The sequence below is a fragment of the Cervus canadensis genome, chromosome 31 (assembly GCF_019320065.1).
Source record: "Cervus canadensis isolate Bull #8, Minnesota chromosome 31, ASM1932006v1, whole genome shotgun sequence".
Classification (NCBI taxonomy): domain Eukaryota; kingdom Metazoa; phylum Chordata; class Mammalia; order Artiodactyla; family Cervidae; genus Cervus; species Cervus canadensis.
This window is the reverse complement of record NC_057416.1, coordinates 13,121,459-13,127,769: the sequence shown is the minus strand read 5'-3', so window position 1 is coordinate 13,127,769 and position 6,311 is coordinate 13,121,459. Positions and strand designations below refer to the sequence as shown.

Genomic DNA, 6,311 nt, shown 5'->3' with positions numbered 1-6,311 from the left:
TACTAATGCCCAGTTGCTTGCTTGGACAATGTTTGACGGAGGTGATTAAGCCACATGAAAGAACTCACACAAGTGCAGATGAGATCAAGTGTTCTGACTGAGGGAATGGGGCGAGGAATTGATGCCAAGAGACCCAAAGCCAGCTTCTAGATCAGTGCTGTCTACTAGAAATATGGGAGCCACAAAACTAACTCTAAATTTTCTAGGAGCCACATTTGAAAAAGTAAAAAGAAAGAGCTAAGATCAATTTTAACAATATATTTTATTTAATCCAGTGCATCCAAGGTATTACCATTTGTACCTGTAATCAATATAAAAACCATTATGAGATATTTTACCCTCCTTTTTTATACCGAGTCTTCCCAATCTGGTGTGTACTTTATGTTTTAAGCACATCTCAGTTTGGACCATTCCCATCACACGCACTCAATGGCCACATGAGACTACAGGCTACCCTATTGGATAGCACATTTTCAAATGATTGATGGTGGAATTGTATAGATAAAACCCAGAAAACCTTCAGCCACCCATGAGTACAAATTAAATATTTTATTAGTAAGGGAAAATATTTAATATAAAATATATATTCACTTCTGTCTATGGACAGTAGGATGACATGGGAGACTCTAGTAAGTATTAGACATGACAAGCTAAGATTTCTCCTGTTAGGACAGAGGACTGGGTATTGGGTATAAATGACCTCAGGAATGACCAGACTTGTTCATACATGCTTATAAACGTGGGTCCTGGTGAATATAAAATTTGTAAGTCTTAGGAAGGAAAAGAATTGGTAATAGCTGGAGAATTCTTAAGAGAGAACCAGACAGAAAGCTAACCCCCAAGCTTTACGGCTTAATAACACTTACAGAGCCCAAACTCCGGCTAAGAAACAAGCTCCTCCTGGAGAGTTACAATACCCAGATATACACCCACAGGGTCAGTTCATCCTTGTTCTTTTTTTAACTTTATTTTCTTGGCCACGTTGCATGGCACTGTGTAGGAAGAGCAGTCTCAAGCACTGGACCACCAGGGAAGTCCCCATCCTTGCACTTCTAGTTACATTAAGTCTGTAACTGAGTGTGTTTTAGAGTCTATACTCCCATGCCTGCAATCCTATTCACTGAGCTTCAGAAAAGACACCTACCTGTCTTGTGGGGACAGTGGGTACCCTGTCAGCTCATTGCCAGACATTCTGAAAAGACCAGGCGATTCCAAGTTGGGGTCAAGCAAGTGTCTGCACCAATTAAATCAAACCTAATCAAGTTGCCAACAGTGCCCTTCTAAAGGCTTTTCTTTTTTCTTTTTTTGGCTGAAGAAAATTAGCATGTATCAAAATATAAGGCTTAGGTCAAATTCATGAGGACCAGAATTGTCATCTTTGGACTCAACGAGCTGTGACAAGTTGGAAGCTAGTTTAGTTTGAAAACCATTTTTATCAAGATTCAACAGAACTGAAACAATCTTATCTAGTATGAAGTATGAAGAAGCATCTGCTTCATATTTGTGAACAGTGGCTTGCTGGGCACTATTCTCATGAGTGGATTGAGTGTCATTATTTTATTTATATCAGTCCTATGATATTGCTAAGACAAAAAGACATAAGCTCCCATTTTTTGTTTTCCCATGGGAAAGGCCAAATACAAGGACTTGCTGTATCTTAGGAATATTGCACCCAATATCGCCAAATACAAGAATTTGCTGTATCTTTAAAATATTGACTAGATGTCCCACTGCATGAGGGAAAAAGAAGGTAGTATATGCCAAGGAACCCACGTCAAACTTCTTACAGGGGCTTCTAAGCCCTTTGCCATCTGCCACCCTCTCCTTCATCAGGAAAAACCATGGCTTCATAAAGTGTTGCTAAAGTTCTAAGAACATGATGATTCAAGGCCTGGGCTGTACCATTCCCCAGAGATGATTAATAGAACTTGTAACAAAGAAAGGAGTACAATGTATTTGAGGTTCTGCAAAACTTTTTTTTTAATTCTACAGAGCTTAGATTTATTTATTTTTTAAAGTAGAATTGATTTATAATGTTGTATTAATTTCTGCTGTACAGCGATGTGATTTGGTTATACATATATATATGCATACGTATTTTAAAATATTCTTTTCCATTATGTTTAATCTCTGCAAAACTTTTTCACCTAGTAAGCATGTCTTACTTAGTGCCTTTACTATGAAAATAGAGTGGGCCGTCCTCCCAGTGTCCCAAATGAGAGGAAAAGTTCTAATTGGATTTCATCACTGTTATTAAAGCCAGCTGTTTATTTTTAAGGGTCAGGAGCTCACTCTGAAAGACAGGGACAGTTCATTGCCTCTAAGCCTGGCCATGCATGACTTGTCTCTGACTATTCTTCTCCTGAGACAGAAGAAGCCTTCAGTATTTAGACTATTAAGACAGAATGAAACTAGGGCTGAGAAATTGGTATATGCGGCAGCAATATTGCATAGAAAACAAAAGGGATCTATAAGTGAAATTGTGTTGTAACCTTAGTTCTAGGTGTAAATGATAAAAGCTATACAGTTAACCAAATAAGAGAAGTCTTTGTGATTTCAAGATGAGAAAAAATTTCTTAAATCCCCAAGAGTATAAACCGTAAGTCAAAAAAAATCAATAGAATTGGTGACATCAAAATTAAAGTCCTTGGTTCAACAAAGAACATCAAAAATAAAACAGGTCACAGATTAGAAGAAAATGTTTGTAGTATTCATATCTTAACTATTTTAGAAAGTCCTGAAAATCAACAAGGGAAAATCAACAATGGGAAATCTTTCACCCCATCCCGGGATGGAGTAAAACACCTGATATAAAACACCATCTCAAACCAGAAAGATTTTTGCTTTTCTCTATACCCAAACCTTTTACTTAGAAATCTATTCCAACCTTCAGCGAGCTCACTGGTGAGTTCATAATTGCAATGGGTTCTGGGGGACATTGCATAGAGAACAACCCTGCGGCGTAGGGGGCTCTGAATCCTGACGAGCTGGTGGGTGAAGGAGGGGAGTCCTTGGAATTTTCTGGAAGTAGCAGTTTTCCCTGAAGACTGTGGGGAGAAACAATTTCAATAGAGAGGGGACAGTCTGAGCAAAGTGCTGGAAGGGGGCGAAAAAAGGCTGTAGAGAGAAGGCAAGGGGGTATATTTCTAAATTATGGAAGGGTAAAGATCAGAGCCACACTGGCTCTCAAATGCATGTCAAGGAATTTGGACTTTACCCTGAGTGTGGTGCTGCTGAAGGATTTTAAGCAGGGAGAGATTTACCTGAATTTCAGAATGTTAACTCTGGCGAACATGAGCACCAAAGATCTTCAAAGAGCAGCATAAGCATTGTGTGAGGTGTGTAACACGGTCTGCTGAAGAGTAGGAAGAAAATATTAGCTCTCCATTTTCTAAAAAAGGAAAACGTTAAGCTTCACTAAAGTTTAATATATAACAGTTAGCATAGGATCGTATCCATAATTTTAAAATAAATATGATTAATCCTTGAGCAACTTGGGATCAGAGGTGTAACCACTCCCCTCCATGCCTGCTAAGTCTCTTCCATCACATCCAACTCTGCGACCCTATGGATTATAGCCCACCAGACTCCCCTGTCCATGGGATTCTCCAGGCAAGAATACTGGAGTGGGTTGCCATGCCCTTCTCCAGGGCATCTTCCCAACCCAGGGATCGAACATGCACCTCTTATGTCTCCTGCATTGGCAGGCAGGCTCTTTACCACTAGCGCCACCTGGGAAGCCTCTGCCCACCTTCCACTCAGTCGAAAATCCCTGGATAACTTTCCAGTCACTAGTCTGCCTCCAGGGACTCCACCAGGGATCAGGTAGCATGTATTTGTTGAAAAAATTCCACATTTAAGTGAACACTTGCAGTTCAAACCTACTTGTTCAAGGGTCAACTTGAACATATTGGGGATACATGCTCAAAACATTTTTTGATAGGGAGGTCCATTTAGAGACCACAGATACAGAAGATGACTTGGAAGGACTCATAGGAGATAGTTCCTCCTTACCTCTTGGTAGATTTGATCCTTCAGGAAGAAGGGCTGCAGCCAGAGCCTGTTCACCCTGAACCAGGACCCAGGATGGAGGAATTGAGAGGGTTTCAAGGCTGCCACCCCAACTCTGAACTTTCCTGGAAATGGAGGAACCCCGCTTATCTAAGACAGAAAGGAGAGACAAAGGCACTACTGGTGGGACCCACGGAAGGAAGCCAGCAGAGCCATTTGGCCAAGGGAGGCTCAAATTTTGGCAGCTGTTGGATGACAACTTTGTGAGAGGAATAGGATCTTGGCTTCTTCACAAACATAGAGTTTGACCTTGAACTACATTTTTTTTCCTAAGAAGCACGGTGCTAACCTTTTCAGAGGCTGTTGTCATGGTTACTCAGGGTTGGCCATTCCGTGCAATGTTGGAGAGTGTTTGGTCGCCAGGCTGTACTTTGGAGACAGAGAGGGTTTTTTCGTGTTAAAAATACTCCTTACATTTGATAGCTTGTCTCCAAGAGAGCACTTTGAGATTGGAAAAGATTAATTTAATTGTTTTCACTGCTGTATGTTGTACTAGCATTGCCTGACGAAGCCCTTTTGAAAATATTTTTTTTTCTCCTTTGAATTTGCTTTCTACTAAGTTTTCATTTAGTATTTACGTTTCTCAGTGTTAAATTGAGAATATGTAAAATAAGCTATTGCACTCAAATTCTGTTTATTGGTGCTTTCCTTTAAAAAAAAATCTGCTCTGTGTACAATTTTCAGCCTATTTTCATCTTTTACAATTCATACCACTTACCACTTAATAATGAATTGTTGTCCCTTATATTCTCATTTTTTCAAATGTCAGCCTTATTCAGAATTTAAATAGAATGTAACCAATGAATAATGCGAGGATTTAGCTATTATAGGCTTATAATTTTTCATTCTGCTCATAATTTAAGTACTCATATATAAATGTTCATAATATAAAGTCATTAGGCAATGACTTGACGGTTATCCCATGGTTCATTCTTAGATCCTATGGAAACCGATAACCATTAGCATACTAGTTAAAGGGATGATTAAAGGGTATTTTTGAGAGAAGGAGACCTCAAAAAATGTGTATGCTACCTGGTTTCACCAAGGTTCCTTAGATGTTGTTTAGACTAGTGTTTGAGCCTGGAGGGAAAATCCACTATTTAGGAGTTTAGTGGAAGTGTGTTGTATTACATTTGGAAGATAATGACAAGTGACAGATTGAGGATGACTTGTAGGTTCTTGCTTGTGTAACCTGCTGGGTGATTCCAATCACGAAGGTAGAAAACACAGGAAATGGATCTGCTTTGAGCAGGAAGACAACAAACTCGGTCTTCGACATGTTGAACTTGAGAAATGTTCGTGATATTCCAGTGGAGAAGTAAATCTAGAGTTGAGAAGAGAGGCTTGGAGAAGTCAATTTGGGGGTCATTGGCATATAGAGAGTGATTAAAGATATTGGCAAAGCTGAGATTTACCCAGAAGAGTAGGGAAAGAGAACAGCGCTAAGGATAAAGACTCAAGGAGTCCTGATAATTAATGCTAAAGGATGACAGTGTTAAAAGAAATAGCTCTTGTGTCAACGGTACTCCTAAATGGGGTAAAACGAGTATGAAATAAAATCAAGGGCCCTGCAGATGCTGACATAAGCTTCATGGACGTGATGGCAGCCGATCTATACACATCCATCAAGAAATCTGGCTATAAAGGTGAGAAGAGAAATGCGGTGTGAGCTTCTGCTATACAACAAAGTGTCTCAGCTGTATGTATACACATGTCCCCTCCTGGGAATGCCCTGGTGGCTCAGTCAGTAAAGAATCTGCCTGCAGTGCAGGAGACCCGGGTTTGATCCCTGGGTCGGGAAGATCCCCTGGAGAAGGAAATGGCAACCCACTCCAGTATTCTTGCCTGGAAAATCCCATGGACAGAGGAGCCTGGCAGGCTACAGTCCATCAGGTAGCAAGAGTTGGACACGACTTAGCAACTTTTTGTACATGGTGGTGTATATACATCAATGCTACTCTCCCAGTTCATCCCACCCTCCCCTTCCCCCTCGAGTCCATGTGTCCATTCTCTACATATGTATCTCTATTCCTGCGCTGCAAATAAGTTTATCTGTACCATTTTTCTAGATTCCATATATGCACTAATAAATGGTATTTGTTTTTCTCTTTCTGGGTTAACTTCGCTTAGTATGGACATCTCTAGGTCCATTCATGGAGCTGCAAATGATGTTCCATTCACTTTGCTGTGCACCAGAAACTAAAACAACGCTATAAATCAGCTATACTTCGATTAAAAAA

At 40.1% G+C, this 6,311-nt stretch overlaps 1 long non-coding RNA gene across 1 annotated transcript; it reads right to left on the bottom strand.

Annotated features, from left to right (window-relative positions):
* Positions 1 to 2,056: 2,056 nt before the first annotated feature.
* On the bottom strand, positions 2,057 to 4,137 carry LOC122432649. Its single transcript, XR_006266914.1, has 3 exons — positions 4,015 to 4,137; positions 3,264 to 3,355; positions 2,057 to 3,047 (listed from the first exon to the last, which is right to left on the bottom strand). It is a non-coding gene; the product is annotated as an uncharacterized LOC122432649 (long non-coding RNA).
* Positions 4,138 to 6,311: the final 2,174 nt, after the last annotated feature.